At 42.6% G+C, this 7,559-nt stretch overlaps 1 long non-coding RNA gene across 1 annotated transcript; it reads right to left on the bottom strand.

Annotated features, from left to right (window-relative positions):
• Positions 1 to 1,423: 1,423 nt before the first annotated feature.
• LOC127302862 (uncharacterized) lies at positions 1,424 to 3,932 on the bottom strand. The gene is made up of 2 exons (XR_007853145.2): positions 3,441 to 3,932; positions 1,424 to 2,424 (listed from the first exon to the last, which is right to left on the bottom strand). It is a non-coding gene; the product is annotated as an uncharacterized lncRNA (long non-coding RNA).
• Between the last annotated feature and the right edge of the window lie 3,627 nt (positions 3,933 to 7,559).

Genomic DNA, 7,559 nt, shown 5'->3' with positions numbered 1-7,559 from the left:
GCTTTCACCGGAGGAATTACAAGTGGCAGCCATGAAAAAGAAGGAACAAGCAGCCATGAAAAGGAAGGAAAGTGCAGCCATGAAAAAGAAGCAGAACTCAGCCAGCCAGCAAGATAAAAATAAAGAAGTAGACAACAGTAAAAGGAAGCGATCCTGCCACTCCTAGCCCCAGGGCAGCGCACCAAAAACGAAGAAAAGTGAGCCCAAAGGTGTGCCAATTTGGGGCCGGAGGATGAGTTTGTGGGACTTGGAGTACTGGCCCACCCTGAAGCTGAGACATAATCTTGATGTCATGCACATTGAGAAAAATATTTGTGACAATCTTCTTGGAACAATTCTCACAATGGATGGGAAAACTAAGGACACCATTAATGCTAGGTGTGACATTAGGAAGGATAGCTTCAATGTTCTAAAACATCTACAATTTAAAAAGAAGGAAGGGGAAGTCGACTATGAGTGGCCAGAGGCTCCATATGCCCTTTCTCGAGAACTTGCGCGTGCATTCTGTCAATTCCTACGGGAGTTGAGGTTTCCAGATGGATATGCTTCGAACTTTGCAAAATGTGTAAGTTCTGATGGGACCAAGGTACAAGGCCAAAAAACACATGATTGTCACATTCTTTTGCAATCCATCTTAGCTGCTGGATTGAGAGGACAAGTAAGTAAGGATATATATGAGGCAATTGTTTAGTTAGGCAGGTTTTTCAGGGTACTGTGCAGCAAAACTATAAACAAGACCGTGCTGAAAGAACTAGAGGTAGAGATCCCTGAGATCTTGTGCAGGCTAGAGTACATTCCCCCCAGCTTTCTTTGTACATTTACCTGAAGAGGCACGCCAAATAGGTCTTGTGCATTATGGGTGGATGTACCCAGTTGAAAGGCGGCTCACTACAAGAAATATGTTGACTTGCGACCCACCATTTTTGTCATTGAATCGTCACGATTTTTCATCTATGACGATTCTATGAGGAAAAAATAATCGTCAAAAACGGAGCGTCAGGAATCAACTACAACGACGATTTGTTTGAAAACGTCATAATCGTCTATGACGATAATGGATCGTCATGACCTCTATGACGATCTAATATCGTCATGGGCTATTTGACGAGGCCACATCAGATCTTACGTGTCCAATCCAACGTGGCAAAATTGCGACAAAATAAAATCGTCATGAACTGAAATCAGCCCGGTCCATTTTTGTACTCTGTATGGGCCAAGCCCAACAATTCAGCCCATTTTATGATTTTTTCTCAGTCAATTCTGGTCAGCTAAATGGGCCAAGCCCAACAGTTTCGCCTTTTTAAATCTTCAGCCCTTTTTGCCAGAACTAGTTTTCTAATTATTCAGACAAGATAGATCCCAGTTGTCAGATTCTTCTTTTTCACGTCTTATTAATAACAAATAAACAATTTACAGGTCAGAATGGAGGAAAATACGTTAAAATCATCAAATAGCAGCCAAATTTAATTTAGTATTACAATTACAATATCTTAGTCACGACAAATAGAAAACACAGGAAATTCCACTCTAGTTCACATCTCAACCAGACCAGTTAACCATCAAATCATTGAAACCCTTGAAATTCTTCACGCGTCACCGAGTTAACCATATAATATTGCATAACACAATACGCTCTGCAACTAGAACGCTCAGGAAGTGTAAACGCCAGCTACCCTTCTGATACCCTGGCACTTCTTCACGCTTCCTCTTAACTTCTTCAGCCTATAGCTCTTGTAAAAGAGATGATTTCCTGGAAATAGCACTTATGTGAATGCAATATCTGCCAACAATTCAACACCACAATTACAAACAGAAGCAGAAATCATGAAGCTTGTATAAACGTATGAATTGTTATTCAGATGAACTTAAAAGCTAGGATCATGCCTGTGTAAACAACTTAACAGCAATAGTAGAACTAGTTTACAGAATGTGCATATGGAGGTCGATTAGTTATGTTAATGGTGACTAATGGTTGCTAGGTACATGTCTGGTAAGGTACTTGAGACAGATTAATCCATGACATAAAGTTTCCGATTATAAGCATGAGGTTAAAACCAGAGATAATGTAAAGTGAAAATGACATAGTAATTGACGTGATGTTTCTTTATAGAAAAGGATCAAGTTGGCAATATAAAAAAAACAGTTTTGGCAAACAAATATTTTGATTTGATAGACTTGACGGAAGCAGGCAAGTTTGCCCCTTAAGACAGGGGTATAGCAGAATGCATAAATAACCCAAAGCTACAAAACAGAAAATTCATGCCTTAGTTAAGAACAAACAAGAAAAATATGCTAAAAAGCATGCGCACAATTTGAAGACAGGGACATCATGTACTTCCTTGGGCGAAAATTTACTGATAGAAAGAACCAATGGGTCTTCATACTTGTCAAAATGGGCAAGTTGCAGCAGCAAATAGAAGTTACCTACAAATCAAAATCAAGATCAATTCGGAAGTAACCAACATTATGTCAAGCTATTAACAGATAAAAATGAAGCATAAATATCTCTTGTACAGAGTATGTACATGTCTACCTTGTTGAATCATGAATCAGTTGATATGCATCAATGTTTCAATCAAAAAAATTGCATGTAAGATTAGTAATAAGCAAGCCTAGCTGCAATAATAAAATACAGGCCAGCTCAGAACAACAGTAGCTCTATTACAAACATTGATAAGACAAAAACATAAGCATCAATGCATATATGTCCAACCATGTAGAACTCATTTCAGGGCAGTAGGCGCTATCATTTCCACCCTTTTATTTTGTAAAATGAACATTGCGCAGTCACTGCAACATTCTGATTAGCTAGCAGAGCATTTGCAAGAAGGCGTATACTTGGAAGATCGCATGCTTGCACCTAGTTTCAGTACGAACAGGACTAGTGAAAGATGAGAAGGGAGAACGAACAAGTACCTAACAAGATGTTTCTTGACCTGACTGGTAGCAAAAGCACAATATTTAATTGACATAAATGGTAAAACTTGAAACATTATTCAGAACGACAGACTTGGATAAGGTGGTAGCATAATATTTCTGGACCTGACTAGTAGCAAAAGCCGGCACAAACCATGATTTAGAACTTATAAGCTCAGGATTGGTTTTACGAATTGACTAGCCTTGTATTAATCGGCAGCAGGGTCGTCACGTAGCTATTCGACCCCATAACTAATATGGAAGCTGACAAAGGGAAATATTAGATCAGATCACGACGACAATACTGTAGTACAGGTGAACAATATCAGTTTAATTTGGAGGTTCGAAATTAACCCTGGCTAATTCGCACACCAGATGACCGGAGTACACGTATACGAAATGCCAGAACAGAACCGCAATGAGCACCACACGATGCAGTGGCCAGACAAAAGCGAGCAATCACGAAGGAAATGGCAAGTCCTTGGAGCGCAAAACTAGACGGGGAAAAATGCAGGAAACATTACCAGCTCCGTCCGGCCGGAAACGGGACACGCGCCTGCGCCCTGACGCAATCATGCTCCGACGGTCGCACCCTTAATCTGGTGGATCTTCCGATGCCAAGAACGCGGGGCGCTGGAGACCCGGCTGCCGACCCTGGAGCGCCGCCGCTAACGCAGGGCGGGAATCCGAGACCCAAGCGGCCAGATCCACGGTCAGCGAGACCAGCGCAGAGGCCGGCCGCGGCGACTCGTCCTATACTTGCAGCTGCGCCGCCTTGGGAGGGAAAGGAAAGAAACGAGCTACTCCTCGGTCCTGCCAGACGCCTCCAGAGGGAGACAGGTGGATAGGGGTGTCGCGGTCTATGGGAGGGCTGATCGATGGAGAGAGGACCGTGGCGGCGGCCGGAGGGGGTGGGGGGGGGGAAGAGATGAGTTAGGGTTTGGCGAAGGGATGAGTTTGGGGCACGGGGAAATTAAACGAAAAAAAATCGCTTCGCCAGGGCGCGGATATGAGGCGGTTGGCGCTTCAGTTTTCGATTTCGATCCCGCGGGTGCATAATTATGATTTTGGACGAGCCCTTGGGGATGGTGTTCTGTACATATTTTGCTTCGTTTCTTAGTCTAAATATTTATGTAGACATAAGTTGAATTATACTCTTGTAAGAAGTTTTTAAATTTCATATCGCGGTATATTTAAGCTAAATACATATGGTTGAGTAGGAGAAGTGACCGGTTTACATATTTTCTAAAGTTTGTTATGAAAGAATATCTTATAATACAATATCGATGAAGCAACATGGAAGGAGCATGTATGCCATGAGGCCGCTAGGCGAGCCGAGGCGGCGATGAGGAGGTCGGTCACCATGGATCTTGCTGGGGCAGGGTTGTCGTTGGCATGGATGTCGATCCCATAGCACTGTTAAAATATGCATATGACTAGAGAGACTAGATACTAGAAATCATCTTGTACAGCTGAGGTGGCAGACATATAGATATGACACATGGATGGTGACCGCCTAGTCATTTCAAACGCATCATAGATAATAATTACGACAATCTAAATTAGTCGTAATTGCATAGAAATAACGTCGTAGACCATGTGGCTACGACTATGACGATTTCATGCAAGAACATAATGACGTTTTTTACATAAATCGTCGTAATTTTCTAGTGTTTTGACCCCTCTAAATAGCTAACGACCATTCCGTGTGAATTCATCATAGAATCATGACGATTTTACCCATGGTCATTGAGAGAAGGTCACAAGTCAACACATTTCTTGTAGTGGCTGTACACTTTGAAGCGCTATCTGAGGAATAGGGCACGGCCAGAAGGTTCTATTGCTGAGGGATATGTTGCCGATGAATGTCTCACATTTTGCTCGAGATACATGGATGATGTCAACACAGTGTATAACAAGGAACCAAGAAATTCAGCTTTTGAAGATCTTGATGCCTATGATTTTCAAGTTTTTGGGCACGGAGTTAAATTTATTTCGGCATGCAATTATGGTGGGGAAATCCTGCAGAAGTTAAAAAAATGGTGTGGTATGTTTTGCACAACAGTGATGAAACGGTCGAATATAGACGGTATGTTTTCACATCTTAGCTTGCCTACTTTTATACATCCATACTTAACTATGTCTGGACAACTGACTTTAAAAAAAGCAGTAGATAAAGAAATGAATTAACCCAGCAAAGGGTTCGACACATTGACAGAGTAATGAGAACAGAATTTGCGGACTGGTTCGAGAAAGAAGTTAGTTTTCGCTCTTCGTTCACGTGTTGCTAGATCTATTTGATATCTGTTGTCACTGCAGATTTGTCATATATTTCTTTGCTTGTGGTGTTGCAGCTTAAGGAGGAGATGAGAATAGGAATTAATGTAAATAAGGATCTCTTCGCGTTGGGCTGTTCTCCGGATTTCAGGGTCACGAGATACACATCGTGCATAATTAATGGGGTTCGATTTAGCACTACCAGCCGTGATGCGAATAAGAAGACACAGAACAGTGGAATCATGTTACCCGGTGCCGTAAATCCCACAAACAATGATCAGAGTGATTACTTTGGAACCCTTAAGGACATTATCTGTTTATAGTACCATGATAATAGGTCAATTGTTATTTTTAAAGGTGAATGGTTTATGGAAGGCAAAGATCGGATCAAAAATGATAGGTACTTCAAGAGCATCAATGTGGGAAGGCTCGCTAAGACGAATGATGATTTTATTCTGGCTACTCAGGCTAAAAAGGTCTTCTATTTGACTAAAAGAGACCCAACTTATAAGGGTTGGAAAATTGTCCAAACATACGACCATCGCCATCTCTACAATGTTAGTGAAAATGAAGGTGTCAGATATGATGCAGATGCCTATCAAGAGCAGGAACAAGCTGGTGGGCAACAAGGACAGGACACTGATATCCCACAGGTATAGGGGATCGTTTGTAGCCTTTTCGATAAGTAAGAGTGTTGAACCCAATGAGGAGCTAAAGGTAGGATAAACATTCTCTAAAGTTCTATCAACCACTGATACAACTCTACGCGCACTAAACGTTTGCAATATCTAGGAAATAAAACTACAGCAGTGGCACGGGTTTGAGAGGTGACTTTGCAGGAAAATAAATACACGGAAATAAATGTTAGTGCTGCAGCGGTAAAATAAACTAAGTAACCAGTAACATGAGTGTGGAAAAGTGGTGGTAATAGTGGTGGCTTTTCTCAAGACAAAATAGCGACGGTCTCGGATTCACTGTCCTCGAAGGAGCTTTCTATGTGGGAGAGGCTAAATATACATGCACTCCGCTACATGGGATTGCAAGCACTATATGATTGGCTTGCTAGCAAACATCCATAACTACTAACAAGCATTAAGGTTTCCCTAACCATAGCCTTAAGCTCTAGGTCCCCTTTACTCCCATACGTGCAACTAATCGGTTCGCGTTCTCAGGTTTCTGTCGCTCCGGCAGAACTCCCCCCGCTTCGTTACAAATACTACCAACCCTAGATGTTTGATCCATGCGCGCACAAATATAATGGACACCAAGGACAATAACATATCAGATCACAACTCTAATGAATCAAAGAAAATCACCCATCCAATCTAAGAACAAATAAACTATGAAACATGACATAGATCATAGGATAGAATATAGCATCGAACACCATGTTTACATAGGGCGGTACAGAGGTTTATGACAGGATGGACCCCTGAGTACAAGGAGGAGTTGGCGATGGAGATGGCGGTGGAGACGGCGGAGAGGGCAGCGTGGAGTGCAGCCCCTCAACTCCCTCCTTCATGGCTTCTTCGGAGCCCTCCCCCATGGAGATCGTCTCCACGGGGGAGGCAGCAGGAACCCCCCGAACTAGGGTTTGAGACGGCGGCGGCGTCGGGAATTTTCGTGGAATTCTTTATTGATATCTGATAGTTTCTCCGCGAGGGCAATATATAGGCGAAAGGGCGATGTCAGCGGAGGCCGGGGTGGCCAGTACATGGGCCAGGCGCGGCCAGGGGTGGGGCCGCGCCTGCCCTGTGTACTGCCACGTGGCAGCTCCCCTGCGTGTCTCCTTCTGGCTCAGGCTTCCCCTCGAAATTATAAGGTCCTGGGTTTTTGTCCCGTGCAATTCCGAGAATATTTCCTGTACAACTTTTCTGAAACACAAAAACAGCAGAAAACAGGAACTGGCACTGTGGCACTATGTCAATAGGTTAGTTCCGGAAAATGCTAAAAAGTGTATCGAAATGCACATAAAACATAAGGGAATTGGTAGAAAACAAGCATGGAGCATCAAAAATTATAGATACGTTTGCAACGTATCAGACACATACGCTGTAGGAACAGAACAAGTCATACCTACTGCAAATTTAAGTAGAGAAGCACCCCGCCGTATTCCAGCGGCTCTGGTTGAAAACCTGATGAACCATACTAAAGCTGGCTTTGATGATGACAATGGAGATGAATTTTATGACACATGTCAGAATTACGTAGATGAGCATGACCATTTTCCAGATATCGACAGTGATGAGGAGTAGCTTTTCCCATTGTATAAGTAATCATCTTGGTGTAATATGGCTAAACTTGCTTTCTTACCATGTCTGAAACTTATGTAATTTCCCTTATGATGCCTGAAACATGTGAGACTG

This window comes from Lolium perenne, chromosome 5 (assembly GCF_019359855.2).
Source record: "Lolium perenne isolate Kyuss_39 chromosome 5, Kyuss_2.0, whole genome shotgun sequence".
NCBI lineage: Eukaryota > Viridiplantae > Streptophyta > Magnoliopsida > Poales > Poaceae > Lolium > Lolium perenne.
The sequence above is the reverse complement of the archived record's forward strand: the minus strand, read 5'-3'. Positions and strand labels throughout refer to the sequence as shown.